The sequence below is a fragment of the Engystomops pustulosus genome, chromosome 10, assembly GCF_040894005.1.
Source record: "Engystomops pustulosus chromosome 10, aEngPut4.maternal, whole genome shotgun sequence".
Classification (NCBI taxonomy): domain Eukaryota; kingdom Metazoa; phylum Chordata; class Amphibia; order Anura; family Leptodactylidae; genus Engystomops; species Engystomops pustulosus.
The window spans coordinates 103,541,104-103,556,803 of record NC_092420.1 but is presented as its reverse complement, the minus strand read 5'-3'; the positions used below and the strand labels follow the sequence as shown (position 1 = coordinate 103,556,803).

The 15,700-nt window shown below is 56.1% G+C and overlaps 1 protein-coding gene across 1 annotated transcript in view; it reads left to right on the top strand.

The window, feature by feature from the left end:
• Positions 1 to 4,610: 4,610 nt before the first annotated feature.
• The window catches only part of PODN (podocan), a 43,133-nt gene continuing 32,043 nt past the window's right edge, over positions 4,611 to 15,700 (top strand). The window contains exon 1 of the mRNA XM_072128351.1: positions 4,611 to 4,816. The gene's annotated coding sequence lies outside the window, so the exon portion shown is untranslated. The remainder of the gene's footprint in view (positions 4,817 to 15,700) is intronic.

The following is a 15,700-nucleotide window of genomic DNA, read 5'->3' as shown; positions in this document are numbered from 1 at the left end:
TGGTCTCCGGTGCAGTAACCAGGTGTAGCCACCGCTCTGGGCCCGGCGCTGGACCTCGTATGAGCAGGTGTGTGGTCTCCGGTGCAGTAACCAGGTGTAGCCACCGCTCTGGGCCCGGCGCTAGACCTCGTATGAGCAGGTGTGTGGTCTCCGGTGCAGTAACCAGATGTAGCCACCGCTCTGGGCCCGGCGCTGGACCTCGTATGAGCAGGTGTGAGGTCTCCGGTGCAGTAACCAGGTGTAGCCACCGCTCTGGGCCCGGCGCTGGACCTCGTATGAGCAGGTGTGTGGTCTCCGGTGCAGTAACCAGATGTAGCCACCGCTCTGGGCCCGGCGCTGGACCTCGTATGAGCAGGTGTGTGGTCTCCGGTGCAGTAACCAGGTGTAGCCACCGCTCTGGGCCCGGCGCTAGACCTCGTATGAGCAGGTGTGTGGTCTCCGGTGCAGTAACCAGGTGTAGCCACCGCTCTGGGCCCGGCGCTGGACCTCGTGTGAGCAGGTGTGTGGTCTCCGGTGCAGTAACCAGGTGTAGCCACCGCTCTGGGCCCGGCGCTGGACCTCGTATGAGCAGGTGTGTGGTCTCCGGTGCAGTAACCAGGTGTAGCCACCGCTCTGGGCCCGGCGCTGGACCTCGTATGAGCAGGTGTGTGGTCTCCAGTGCAGTAACCAGGTGTAGCCACCGCTCTGGGCCCGGCGCTGGACCTCGTATGAGCAGGTGTGTGGTCTCCGGTGCAGTAACCAGGTGTAGCCACCGCTCTGGGCCCGGCGCTGGACCTCGTATGAGCAGGTGTGTGGTCTCCGGTGCAGTAACCAGGTGTAGCCACCGCTCTGGGCCCAGCGCTGGACCTCGTATGAGCAGGTGTGTGGTCTCCGGTGCAGTAACCAGGTGTAGCCACCGATCTGGGCCCGGCGCTGGACCTCGTATGAGCAGGTGCGTGGTCTCCGGTGCAGTAACCAGGTGTAGCCACCGCTCTGGGCCCGGCGCTGGACCTCGTATGAGCAGGTGTGTGGTCTCCGGTGCAGTAACCAGGTGTAGCCACCGCTCTGGGCCCGGCGCTGGACCTCGTATGAGCAGGTGCGTGGTCTCCGGTGCAGTAACCAGGTGTAGCCACCGCTCTGGGCCCGGCGCTGGACCTCGTATGAGCAGGTGCGTGGTCTCCGGTGCAGTAACCAGGTGTAGCCACCGCTCTGGGCCCGGCGCTGGACCTCGTATGAGCAGGTGTGTGGTCTCCGGTGCAGTAACCAGGTGTAGCCACCGCTCTGGGCCGGCGCTGGACCTCGTATGAGCAGGTGTGTGGTCTCCGGTGCAGTAACCAGGTGTAGCCACCGATCTGGGCCCGGCGCTGGACCTCGTATGAGCAGGTGTGGGGTCTCCGGTGCAGTAACCAGGTGTAGCCACCGCTCTGGGCCCGGCGCTGGACCTCGTATGAGCAGGTGTGTGGTCTCCGGTGCAGTAACCAGGTGTAGCCACCGCTCTGGGCCCGGCGCTGGACCTCGTATGAGCAGGTGTGTGGTCTCCGGTGCAGTAACCAGGTGTAGCCACCGCTCTGGGCCCGGCGCTGGACCTCGTATGAGCAGGTGTGTGGTCTCCGGTGCAGTAACCAGGTGTAGCCACCGCTCTGGGCCCGGCGCTGGACCTCGTATGAGCAGGTGTGTGGTCTCCGGTGCAGTAACCAGGTGTAGCCACCGCTCTGGGCCCGGCGCTGGACCTCGTATGAGCAGGTGTGTGGTCTCCGGTGCAGTAACCAGGTGTAGCCACCGCTCTGGGCCTGGCGCTGGACCTCGTATGAGCAGGTGTGTGGTCTCCGGTGCAGTAACCAGGTGTAGCCACCGCTCTGGGCCCGGCGCTGGACCTCGTATGAGCAGGTGTGTGGTCTCCGGTGCAGTAACCAGGTGTAGCCACCGCTCTGGGCCCGGCGCTGGACCTCGTATGAGCAGGTGTGTGGTCTCCGGTGCAGTAACCAGGTGTAGCCACCGCTCTGGGCCTGGCGCTGGACCTCGTATGAGCAGGTGTGTGGTCTCCGGTGCAGTAACCAGGTGTAGCCACCGCTCTGGGCCCGGCGCTGGACCTCGTATGAGCAGGTGTGTGGTCTCCGGTGCAGTAACCAGGTGTAGCCACCGCTCTGGGCCCGGCGCTGGACCTCGTATGAGCAGGTGTGTGGTCTCCGGTGCAGTAACCAGGTGTAGCCACCGCTCTGGGCCTGGCGCTGGACCTCGTATGAGCAGGTGTGTGGTCTCCGGTGCAGTAACCAGGTGTAGCCACCGCTCTGGGCCCGGCGCTGGACCTCGTATGAGCAGGTGTGTGGTCTCCGGTGCAGTAACCAGGTGTAGCCACCGCTCTGGGCCCGGCGCTGGACCTCGTATGAGCAGGTGTGTGGTCTCCGGTGCAGTAACCAGGTGTAGCCACCGCTCTGGGCCCGGCGCTGGACCTCGTATGAGCAGGTGTGGGGTCTCCGGTGCAGTAACCAGGTGTAGCCACCGCTCTGGGCCCGGCGCTGGACCTCGTATGAGCAGGTGTGTGGTCTCCGGTGCAGTAACCAGGTGTAGCCACCGCTCTGGGCCCGGCGCTGGACCTCGTATGAGCAGGTGTGTGGTCTCCGGTGCAGTAACCAGGTGTAGCCACCGCTCTGGGCCTGGCGCTGGACCTCGTATGAGCAGGTGTGTGGTCTCCGGTGCAGTAACCAGGTGTAGCCACCGCTCTGGGCCCGGCGCTGGACCTCGTATGAGCAGGTGTGTGGTCTCCGGTGCAGTAACCAGGTGTAGCCACCGCTCTGGGCCCGGCGCTGGACCTCGTATGAGCAGGTGTGTGGTCTCCGGTGCAGTAACCAGGTGTAGCCACCGCTCTGGGCCCGGCGCTGGACCTCGTATGAGCAGGTGTGTGGTCTCCGGTGCAGTAACCAGGTGTAGCCACCGCTCTGGGCCCGGCGCTGGACCTCGTATGAGCAGGTGTGTGGTCTCCGGTGCAGTAACCAGGTGTAGCCACCGCTCTGGGCCTGGCGCTGGACCTCGTATGAGCAGGTGTGTGGTCTCCGGTGCAGTAACCAGGTGTAGCCACCGCTCTGGGCCCGGCGCTGGACCTCGTATGAGCAGGTGTGTGGTCTCCGGTGCAGTAACCAGGTGTAGCCACCGCTCTGGGCCCGGCGCTGGACCTCGTATGAGCAGGTGTGTGGTCTCCGGTGCAGTAACCAGGTGTAGCCACCGCTCTGGGCCTGGCGCTGGACCTCGTATGAGCAGGTGTGTGGTCTCCGGTGCAGTAACCAGGTGTAGCCACCGCTCTGGGCCCGGCGCTGGACCTCGTATGAGCAGGTGTGTGGTCTCCGGTGCAGTAACCAGGTGTAGCCACCGCTCTGGGCCCAGCGCTGGACCTCGTATGAGCAGGTGTGTGGTCTCCGGTGCAGTAACCAGGTGTAGCCACCGCTCTGGGCCCGGCGCTGGACCTCGTATGAGCAGGTGCGTGGTCTCCGGTGCAGTAACCAGGTGTAGCCACCGCTCTGGGCCCGGCGCTGGACCTCGTATGAGCAGGTGTGTGGTCTCCGGTGCAGTAACCAGGTGTAGCCACCGCTCTGGGCCCGGCGCTGGACCTCGTATGAGCAGGTGTGTGGTCTCCGGTGCAGTAACCAGGTGTAGCCACCGCTCTGGGCCCGGCGCTGGACCTCGTATGAGCAGGTGTGTGGTCTCCGGTGCAGTAACCAGGTGTAGCCACCGCTCTGGGCCTGGCGCTGGACCTCGTATGAGCAGGTGTGTGGTCTCCGGTGCAGTAACCAGGTGTAGCCACCGCTCTGGGCCCGGCGCTGGACCTCGTATGAGCAGGTGACCCAAGTATCAGGTCATTCTCCGATGATCCCTACTTTATGATCCCTGCTGTGAGTGGCTTTTATTGTAAGTTCTGGAAGAGGTGAAATGTTTGTATATTGGGTGCGGGTCGGGTCGTATAATGACCCCCCCCCCCCCTCAGGGTTTAGAAACTCCTCATCATGAACCGGACATGTGACCCGTGATCTCCTGCTCTGGATCTTTGGACAACAAGGACCTACCCGTCCTGACCCATTGCCTCGGTCATACTGTGTAATACTTGCCCCCCCCTGTGGTGGCGCTGCAGGCACTTGCTGATAGGTTCCCTATATACCACAGCTGATCCCTGCCCCCAGGTTTTGCCCCAGCAGCCCCTGAGGTATGAGGTAGGGGTAATATGTCATTTCTAGGATTCCCTCTTTTATGTGAAATCTGAGACGAGTCAAGTTCAGTGGTTGCAGGAGAAGAGTCACTTCCGACGCCTCGATCCTATAGGAACAACATCTTATAAAAGAAAAGGATTTCGTCTTTCCTTTCCCTGAGATAAAGAACCAGAGATGGAGGCAGCGAAATAGTGTCCTCCCCCGGGGCAGATTATCGGGGGGCGCCCGGCGCTGCGCTGTGTGGACTCCACCCAAAAATGCAGAATTACCGAAGTTCTGGGGGTGTCAGGTCCCTTCTCCTCCTGGTTATATATTTCCGTACACCCCAATCCGGGTACAAGCAGGTGCAGCCCGGGCTATAGGGGGACCTGCACTGCCCTCAGCGGCCCACAGGGGGCACAATGACACCAGACTTGGGGCAGCAGAACATGAACTTTCCAGGACTCCATCCATGGGACAAATCCCCAATATCACAAATCCAAATCTGTAATAAGCAGGTCCGGCCTCTCCCCTCCACCGAGCCCCCGACATCTGCCAGGGAGGGCAGGACATCCCCGTCCCACATCTGGGCTGGAACCGGCTGCAATCAGAGGGAGACTGGACATGAAGTGACGCTCTCCTCCGCCATCTCTGTCTTCAAGGTGAGGGACAATAGAAGGGGGGGTAGAGAAGACAATGGGGGGGGGTCTGGACATGTGGATGATGGGAGGGGCTGAAGCAAAACTGGGGGACGAGAAATTGACAAGAAGATGGAAGGTCTTGAGTTTGGGATTCGTTGTGGTGGTTGTATCTGACGGCGTGCGCTATTTTTATGTTTATATATTAAGTATAGACCTTTCCTCAGTCATGTGACCACGGATAACCCTCAATATCTACAAAGCAGAGATGTTGGGTGTAGTTGCGTCCTGAGGCTGAGACCCTGTGCTGTCATGTTGGGTGTTGTATCCCGCAGATCGGAGAACTATGTCGCTGCTTGAGATGTAGCAGAGTTGAGTTTGTTGTGTGACATCTGCGATTCTGCTCAGGACCACAGCAGATGCTACACAACACATTCAGCTCTGCTACATCGCTATGTTACTGGTGGACCTGCAGCTGCGGATCAGGTTCTGTCCTGCGCCATGTTACCAGCTGCAATCACATGGACAAACACGGAGTCTCCTCTGATTCCCGGCCAAGAAACTGAACGTCTGATCCATGCGAGATGTGACACGAGGACTGCAGATTGTGAGGAGGACGGGCGCCGTGTCAGGGAAGGTCGGAAATATTCTGCGGATCATTGGATCTACTCTCCCCAATCCCATTCCTTATAGATTTACATTATGACTGCAACAAGCCACCAACAGGGGGAGCTCCTGCACACTGTACAGACTGAGATCCTTCTGCAGTGAGGACTGCGACCAATATAGTCCCTGGAGAGATGTGTAATCACACTAATGTGTATGTCATTAGTAGCAGCAGGACTGTGATATATGGAATTATACTCCAGGATTGTACCTTCACTAAGTGCACTGGAGGCGTGTCCTCACACAGCTGTGCTCTGTGCTCTCTGCAGCCAGGCATTGGCCCTGGAGAGATATGTAATCATTATTGTGTATGTTATTAGTAGCAGCAGGACTGTGATGTTTGGATTTATACTCCAGGATTGTAGTTACGCCAAGTGCACTGGAGGCGTCTCTTCAGCTCCTCGTCACGGCTTCTGGTTGAACAGTTCAGTATAAACTCACCGCTGTCAGAAGAGGCTTGGAGGCAGTTCAATGCAGAGATCAACGGGCACAGCAGTGTGAGGACATGGAGAAGCTACAGTCCCAGAATGATTGCCAGAGCTCCTTTGTGCTGTAGCTTCCCAGGCTGTTACACTGTCTTTCTCTCCTTCTGCTCCCTCTGCCTGATGTTATCTCACACAGTGGGAGATTGAGGTACTTCTGTACAGTGTTACAGCCTGTGAAGCTGCAGCACGGTGGGATTCTGATAACACCCTATAGCCATTCTGGCTCATTAGCATAATTGTAAACATTGACATTAAAAGAAAGGAGACCACGGATAACAAATAGTTTTGGTGCCTGGATCAATAAGTAAGAGTCCCTGGTTTATCAGGATGGATTCTGATGGGAGAGCAGAGACTCCTGATTAGTATGAGCCGTATTCTGGGGTCTGACGCCTCACACGTCGCTGTTAGTGCAGCGTCACTTTCCACACATCAATCATCCCTAAACTTCCATGTGTATCCAGCATTCCGGGCCGGAGCTTTCCCAGGACGTCCCTGTGTTATGTCCCCGGACATACGGAGCCTCGTTATCCCTCCGTTTACTCCTCCTGCAGCGACGGGAGATTTGTAGAAAAGGAACATTTCACTGAACGTCGCCCTAATGAGACATTTTCCAGACCCTTTTAGGGCGTTCTCAGACCCCAGTTACAGCCACATCTTCCCGGTGCGTGTCATAAGGAGCAGCAGAGGTCTGTGTAATACTGCGCTCGGCCTGTGGAGGCGCTGCTGCAGAATCGAGTATTCACTTCCTATTTACTCCACAGATCACAGCTGATCGATGGAATCACAAGGTCACAATAGATGTTTATAAATGACCTTATACTATGTAACAGCATACCTCCCAACCGTCCCGTTTTGGGCGGGACAGTCCCGTTTTTTAACCCTTGTCCCGCCTGCACGGACCGTTAAGTGAAAGTCCCGGTTTTTTTGCGGTTTCACGGATTTTTCCGTTTTGTCCCGCCCCCGAGTCCCGCCCCCCCCCCCCCGAGTCCCGCCCCCGAGTCCCGCCCCCGTCCTGCTCAGGATACAGAGAAGCCAGGGGGCGGGGTACAGCGTCCTCCTCCTCTCCAGCTCCCGGGCTGTCTGCTGCAGAGCCGGCACCTCCCCCATCCCCTCCCCTGGGAGGCAGAGCCCTCCCTGTCCTCAGGCTGCCACTTGCAGGCACATGGATGGATGGATGGATGGAGCAGTGCAGAGTGTCATGTTCTCTGCACTGCCCCTGCACAGCAGCCCCAGGGGATCATCCTCCGTGCAGGCAGGAACTCTCCAGCACTGCTACATCAATGGCTCCCTGCCCCCACCTCCTCCTGCTCCTCACTGAAGTTCGTCTGATGAAGCAGAGCCGAGTGTGTGCAGCTGCTGCAGTGTGATAACAGGTACTCTACAGTGACTGCAGGCAGCAGCTAAAGGGTTAAACACTTCACTTTCCTCCATAGACCCCCTGCCCCCATCCCTAACCCCCCCAGTGCCTTCTATTCTGTTTTTATTGTACCATATACTTAATCCCTTAACCCCTTAAGGACGCAGGGTTTTTCTCTCATTTCTCGCTCTCCAACTTCAAAAATCCATAACTTTTTCATTTTTCCGTGTACAGAGCTGTGTGAGGGCTTATTTTGTGCGTAACAAATTTTACTTTCCCGTAATGTTATTTATTTTAACATGCCGTGTACTGCGAAGCTGCAAAAAATTCCAAATGTGGAAAAAAATTTTTAAAAAACCGCACATGTCACGTTCTTGTGGGCTCAGTTTTTTCGACTTTGACTGTGCACTCAAAATAACACCTCAGCTTTATTCTTTGGTTTGGTGCGATCGCGGTGATACCGGATTTATAGGTTTTATTGTGTTTTAATACATTTTCAAAAATTAAACGCATGTGTGCAAAAAAAAAAAAAAATTTTTGCCATCTTCTGACGCTAATAACTTTTTCATATTTCGGTGCACGGAGCTGGGGGTGGGGTCATTTTTGGCGAAATGAGGCGACGTTTTCATTGCTACCATTTTGAGGTCTGTGCGACATTTTGATCATTTTTAATTTCATTTTTTATGTGATGTAAAAAGGTGTAAAAGTCGCATTTCGGACATTTGGGCGCCATTTCCCGCCTCGGAGGTCACCGCCGCCCGTAACCGTTTTTATATTTTGATAGATCGGGCATTTTGGGACGCGGCGATACCTAATATGTCTGTGATCTTTACTGTTTATTATGTTTTATATCCGTTCTAGGGAAAGGGAGGTGATTAGAATTTTTAATATTTTATAAATTTTTTTTATTTTTAAAACCTGTTTTTTCTTTTTTTTCCACTATTTCTTAGACCATCTACGGTACATTAACCCTAGATGGTCAGATCGCTCCTACCATATACAGCAATACTTCTGGCTCATTGTAACGAACCTGCAGAAGCCATGTAGCCTCGTGTCAAAAGAAGACCCGAGGCTACCACGGCAAACGATCGCCGCCCCCCGATGACGTTCGGGGGCACAGCGATCGTAAAAAAGACTTTGCCGGCGACAATGACCGACTGCGGTTATTAGCGGTGGGGGTTTTCTGCAACATGCAAAACCCCCCACCTTGTATGAAGAAGACTCAGCCCGTGAGCCCTCTTCATACACTCCTTATACTCTCTGCGTCGTAGAGCTACGGCGCAGAGCGTTAAGGGGTTAAAGGGGTTTTCCCACAAATACAAGTTAGGCCCTATCCATAGGACAGGGCTTAACCTGCTGATGTGTGGGGGTTTCAGTGATGTGACCCCCATAGATCATGAAAACAAGGGGTCTGTTGGGGTCCACATAAGGTCCATGTCATCGCTCTATGACGGTAATGGAGCAGAATGGTCATACACGGCCGTCTGCTCCATTACTCTGACGGAACAATTTTTGCGTTTCCATATTTCACTCCCCACTTTCAAAAATCAATAACTTTTTTATTTTTCCATGTACAGAGCTGTGTGCGGCCTGTTTCTGCGTAACAAATTATACTTCCTAGTGACAGTATTAAATATTCCAGGCCCTGTACTGGGAAGCGGGAAGGAAAATATCAAATGTGTTTTTTATGGCTTTCACTGCGCGCTCAATAGGACTCCTCCCCTTTACTGCGCTCCATAGGACCCCTCCCCTTTACTGCGCTCCATAGGACCCCTCCCCTTTACTGCGCTCCATAGGACCCCTCCCCTTTACTGCGCTCCATAGGACCCCTCCCCTTTACTGCGCTCCATAGGACCCCTCCCCTTTACTGCGCTCCATAGGACCCCTCCCCTTTACTGCGCTCCATAGGACCCCTCCCCTTTACTGCGCTCCATAGGACCCCTCCCCTTTACTGCGCTCCATAGGACCCCTCCCCTTTACTGCGACAACGAGCATGTCCCCCCCCTAGACAACGAGGATTTCCCCCCCTAGACAACGAGCATTTCCCCCTGCTAGACAACGAGCATGTCTCCCCCTGACCCCTAGACAACGAGCATGTCCCCCCCCAAGACAACGAGCATGCCCCCCCCCCTAGACAACGAGCATGTCCCCCCCCCCAGACAACGAGCATTCCCCCCCCTAGACAACGAGCATGTCTCCCCCCGACTCCTAGACAACGAGCATGTCCCCCCCCTAGACAACTAGCATTTCCCCCCCCCCTAGACAACGAGCATGTCCTCCCCTGTGGCTGCGTGCCCTTTTTTGTGTGTTTGTGTTATTTTTGTCTTCCAGGACCGTGCCTGCTGTGGACTGCTTCGGATTCGAAGGATTACGTCTATGACCGACATTTCTAACAAATAAAATGGTCAACGAGGGTGTGTCTGCGTCTTTTGTTCAATAAAATTTTCTGAAAACGGTGTGATTATTTATTTTTTTGCGACACTCTTCATAGTTTGCCGTAGTAGTGGTGCCGGCTAGGTGACGGTGCTCATTACTAAGGGCTGGCCTTAGTGTTTGCCTTAATTTTTTTGGCAAATTTACACTAACGCCCATACCATTACCCCGGTACCCACCGCCACCAGGGGTGCCGGGAAGAGCCGGGTACAAACCAGTACCTGACCGTCTATAGATGGTCAGGTGTTGGGGCGGCTGCAGGCTGTTATTGTTGCGCTGGGATAGCCCCCTAACAGTGGCCTATCCCAGCTCAGTAATAGCAGGCTGCTGCTGCTTTTTTGTATCTGGCTGATTTGAACAATAGGGGGCACCCCATGCCGTTTTTCCCCCCCATTTTTTTGTAAAAATGGGGGAAACAGCCTGGGAGCCCCCTTTAAAGGGGGGACCCCACGCATATTTTTGTCAAAAATTTGAAGAAAAAACGGCATGGGGTGCCCCTATTTTTCAAATCAGCCTGATACAAAAAAGCAGCAGCAGCCGCCATTACTGAGCTGGGATAGGTCACTGTTAGGGGGCTATTCCAGCGCAACAATAACAGCCTGCAGCCGCCCCAACACCTGACCATCTATAGACGGTCAGGTACTGGTTTGTACCCGGCTCTTCCCGGCACCCCTGGTGGCGGTGGGTACCGGGGTAATGGTATGGGCGTTAGTGTGAATTTGCCAAAAAAATTAAGGCAAACACTAAGGCCAGCCCTTAGTAATGAGCACCGTCACCTAGCCGGCACCACTACTACGGCAAACTATGAAGAGTGTCGCAAAAAAATAAATAATCACACCGTTTTCAGAAAATTTTATTGAACAAAAGACGCAGACACACCCTCGTTGACCATTTTATTTGTTAGAAATGTCGGTCATAGACGTAATCCTTCGAATCCGAAGCAGTCCACAGCAGGCACGGTCCTGGAAGACAAAAATAACACAAACACACAAAAAAGGGCACGCAGCCACAGGGGGGGACAGGCTCGTTGTCTAGGTGGGGGACATGCTCGTTGTCTAGGGGGGGGGACATGCTCGTTGTCTAGGGGGGGACATGGTCGTTGTCTAGGTGGGGGTACATTCTCGTTGTCTAGGTGGGGGTACATGCTCGTTGTCTAGGGGGGGGTACATGCTCGTTGTCTAGGGGGGGGCATGCTCGTTGTCTAGGGGGGGCATGCTCGTTGTCTAGGGGACATGCTCGTTGTCTAGGGGGGGCATGCTTGTTGTCTAGGGGGGGCATGCTCGTTGTCTGGGGGGGACATGCTCGTTGTCTAGGGGGGGGCATGCTCGTTGTCTGGGGGCGGACATGCCCGTTGTCTGGGGGGGACATGCTCGTTGTCTAGGGGGGGGCATGCTCGTTGTCTGGGGGCGGACATGCCCGTTGTCTGGGGGGGACATGCTCGTTGTCTAGGGGGGGACATGCTCGTTGTCTAGGGGAGGACATGCTCGTTGTCTGGGGGGGGCATGCTCGTTGTCTAGGGGAGGACATGCTCGTTGTCTAGGAGGGCATGCCCGTTGTCTGGGGGGGACATGCTCGTTGTCTAGGGGAGGACATGCTCGTTGTCTGGGGGGGGCATGCTCGTTGTCTAGGGGAGGACATGCTCGTTGTCTAGGGGGGGACATGCTCGTTGTCTAGGGGAGGACATGCTCGTTGTCTGGGGGGGGCATGCTCGTTGTCTAGGGGAGGACATGCTCGTTGTCTAGGGGGAGTGGAATATGCCCCCCAATTATATACATAAATATACATTGGTGCCAGTGGATGCGTTGAAGGTATGAGCAGTGGCGTGGCCAGGGGGTGTGGTTAGGGGGCGTGGCTAGGGTGTGGCTTCTGTGGGTAAAAAAATCGCCGCGGCGCGCTTCGCGCGCCGCCATTTTGTCCCTCTTTCTCCTCCACAAAAGTTGGGAGGTATGTGTAACAGATGTTTCCCAGAATACAAAGCAGGGGGCGGGGTCTGTAGCCTACACTTCCCGGTTATTTAGGGAAGGGAATGCTTTATTATTTTTATTTATGTTAGGGTGTACTCTGTGTCAGGGTCGGCTCCAGGTTTCAGTGGGTGACAGAGCCTCGGTGGCCCCTGGGTGACAGAGCCTCAGTGGCCCCTGGGTGACAGAGCCTGGGTAGGCCCCTGGGTGACAGAGCCTCGGTAGGCCCCTGGGTGACAGAGCCTCGGTAGGCCCCTGGGTGACAGAGCCTCAGTGGCCCCTGGGTGACAGAGCCTGGGTAGGCCCCTGGGTGACAGAGCCTCGGTAGGCCCCTGGGTGACAGAGCCTCGGTAGGCCCCTGGGTGACAGAGCCTCGGTGGCCCCTGGGTGACAGAGCCTCGGTAGGCCCCTGGGTGACAGAGCCTCGGTAGGCCCCTGGGTGACAGAGCCTCGGTAGGCCCCTGGGTGACAGAGCCTCGGTAGGCACCTGGGTGACAGAGCCTCGGTAGGCCCTTGGGTGACAGAGCCTCGGTAGGCACCTGGGTGACAGAGCCTCGTTAGGCCCCTGGGTGACAGAGCCTCAGTGGCCCCTGGGTGACAGAGCCTACCATGTCCTGGTGCATGGACATGGTGGTCCCGGTGCATGGACATGATAGTCCCGGTGCATGGACATGGTGGTCCCGGTGCATGGACATGGTGGTCCTGGTGCATGGACATGGTGGTCCCGGTGCATGGACATGGTGGTCCCGGTGCATGGACATGGTAGTCCCGGTGCATGGACATGGTGGTCCGGGTGCCTGGACATGGTGGTCCCGGTGCATGGACATGGTGGTCCGGGTGCATGGACATGGTGGTCCGGGTGCATGGACATGGTGGCCCCGGTGCATGGACATGGTGGTCCTGGTGCATGGACTTGGTGCTCCCGGTGCATGGACATGGTGGTCCCGTGCATGGACATGGTGTTCCTGGTGCATGGACATGCAGGTCCTGGTGCATGGACATGGTGGTCCTGGTGCATGGACATGGAGCTCCTGGTGCATGGAAAGGTGGTCCTGGTGCATGGGCATGGTGATCCTGGTGCATGGACTTGGTGGTCCTGGTGCATGGACATGGTGGTCCCGGTGCATGGACATGGTAGTCCCGGTGCATGGACATGGTGGTCTTGGTGCATGGACATGGTGGTCCCGGTGCATGGACACGGTGGTCCTGGTGCATGGACACGGTAGTCCTGGTGCATGGACATGGTGGTCCTGGTGCATGGACACGGTGGTCCCAGTGCATGGACACGGTGGTCCCGGTGCATAGACATGGTGGTCCCGGTGCATGGACATGGTGGTCCCGGTGCATGGACATGGTGGTCCCGGTGCATGGACATGGTGGTCCCGGTGCATGGACATGGTGGTCCCGGTGCATGGACATGGAGCTCCTGGTGCATGGAAAGGTGGTCCTGGTGCATGGGCATGGTGATCCTGGTGCATGGACTTGGTGGTCCCGGTGCATGGACATGGTGGTCCCGGTGCATGGACATGGTGGGAGTGGTATCTCCATCCATCGTCCTGTCTGCCAGTAAGATCCGGGTAATTTGAGCTTTATAAACACTTTCAGCCTCTGGTTGATATTTGTTTTCCTGTTAGTGAAACTCTCTGGTATTTCTCCGTGCGTCCTGGCCCGCGGCATGCTGGGAGGATTGCAGCCGTTTCCTTACAGACCTCAGTAAGTCGTCTGCTCTATGTGATTCCCGTGCGAGACACAAAGACATTTGCCGGGATTTGTATATTTTCCGTGTCATTAAGAGGCCCCCAGCCGCTCCGCACACACACTGAGGCTGCCGGTACCGGCCCAAACGCTCCGCTCACACACTGAGGCTGCCGGCACCGGCCCAAACGCTCCGCACACACACTGAGGCTGCCGGCACCGGCCCAAACGCTCCGCTCACACACTGAGGCTGCCGGCACCGGCCCAAACGCTCCGCACACACACTGAGGCTGCCGGCACCGGCCCAAACGCTCCGCTCACACACTGAGGCTGCCGGCACCGACCCAAACTCTCCGCTCACACACTGAGGCTGCAAGAACCGGCCCAAACGCTCCGCTCACACACTGAGGCTGCCGGCACCGGCCCAAACTCTCCGCTCACACACTGAGGCTGCAAGAACCGGCCCAAACTCTCCGCTCACAAACTGAGGCTGCCGGCACCGGCCCAAACTCTCCGCTCACACACTGAGGCTGCCGGCACCGGCCCAAACTCTCTGCTCACACACTGAGGCTGCCGGCACCAGCCCAAACTCTCCGCTCACACACTGAGGCTGCCGGCACCGGCCCAAACTCTCCGCTCACACACTGAGGCTGCCGGCACCGGCCCAAACTCTCCGCTCACACACTGAGGCTGCCAGCAGGGGCCCAAATTCTCCGCTCACACACTGAGGCTGCCGGCACCGGCCCAAACTCTCCGCTCACACACTGAGGCTGCCGGCACCGGCCCAAACTCTCCGCTCACACACTGAGGCTGCCGGCACCGGCCCAAACTCTCCGCTCACACACTGAGGCTGCCGGCACTGGCCCAAACTCTCCGCTCACACACTGAGGCTGCCGGCACCGGCCCAAATTCTCCGCTCACACACTGAGGCTGCTGGCACCGGCCCAAACTCTCCGCTTTCCCTTTTGCTACATGAACTTTTGCAACAGAACCTGGATCTGGTGATAAGTGAAACAGCTGGAAATACTCAGCCTAAGCCTCGGGCACAGACGGCATCTGAGGGGATCATTAGACTTCTCTGCAGATTACGTAACTCTAGACGTTACCCTAAAACGCGTCATAGAGATGAATATAAACCAGAACGCCAAAAACTATCCAAATGTCTATTAAAAATAAAATCTCAAGACAAAAATCATTTGCATTTCTCCCCAAAAAAGTTCCCAAAAATGTAGCGTTAACCCAAAAAAATAAAAATTAACTGATTGGGGCAGATTTACTTACCCGGTCCCATCGCAATCCCGCGGTGCGTTGTCCGACGAGGATTCGGATCTGCCGTGATTCATTAGGATCGTGTGTCCGAGTTCCTGCATCCGTCGCTTCCCCCGGTGAGGTCCCTGGAGTTCACCTTCTTCTTCCCGGTGCATGTTAGTGCTGATCTTGCAACACAATCGCATTTTTAAATTCTGCATTTTTCCCTAATCCGTCCGGCTGTCGCCCCCATGTCTGTCGTATGCAAGCCGGCGGCGATGCACCAAAATCCGATCCCGTGCGTCAAAAACCCAGGGCAATTCGACGCAAAACGGAAATCGCAGGAAAACGAGATGAAAATGCATCCGACGGACCCTTAGTGAATGAGCCCCAGTGTGTTTGGTTCTGAAGAAATGAATCACTGAGAGCCGGAGCTTTTATAGAATCTTCTGCCAACTTCATAGATCCCTGGAAATCCTTAAATGGTCGTATTTATAGTATAGTAACAGTGCCCCACAGCAGCCAATATAGTAACAGTGGCCCCACAGCAGCCAATATAGTAACAGTGGCCCCACAGCAGCCAATATAGTAACAGTGGCCCCACAGCAGCCAATATAGTAACAGTGGCCCCACAGCAGCCAATATAGTAACAGTGGCCCCACAGCAGCCAATATAGTAACAGTGCCCCCACAGCAGCCAATATAGTAACAGTGGCCCCACAGCAGCCAATATAGTAACAGTGGCCCCACAGCAGCCAATATAGTAACAGTGGCCCCACAGCAGCCAATATAGTAACAGTGCCCCCACAGCAGCCAATATAGTAACAGTGCCCCACAGCAGCCAATATAGTAACAGTGGCCCCACAGCAGCCAATATAGTAACAGTGCCCCACAGCAGCTAATATAGTAACAGTGCCCCACAGCAGCCAATATAGTAACAGTGCCCCACAGCAGCTAATATAGTAACAGTGCCCCACAGCAGCCAATATAGTAACAGTGCCCCACAGCAGCTAATATAGTAACAGTGCCCCACAGCAGCCAATATAGTAACAGTGCCCCACAGC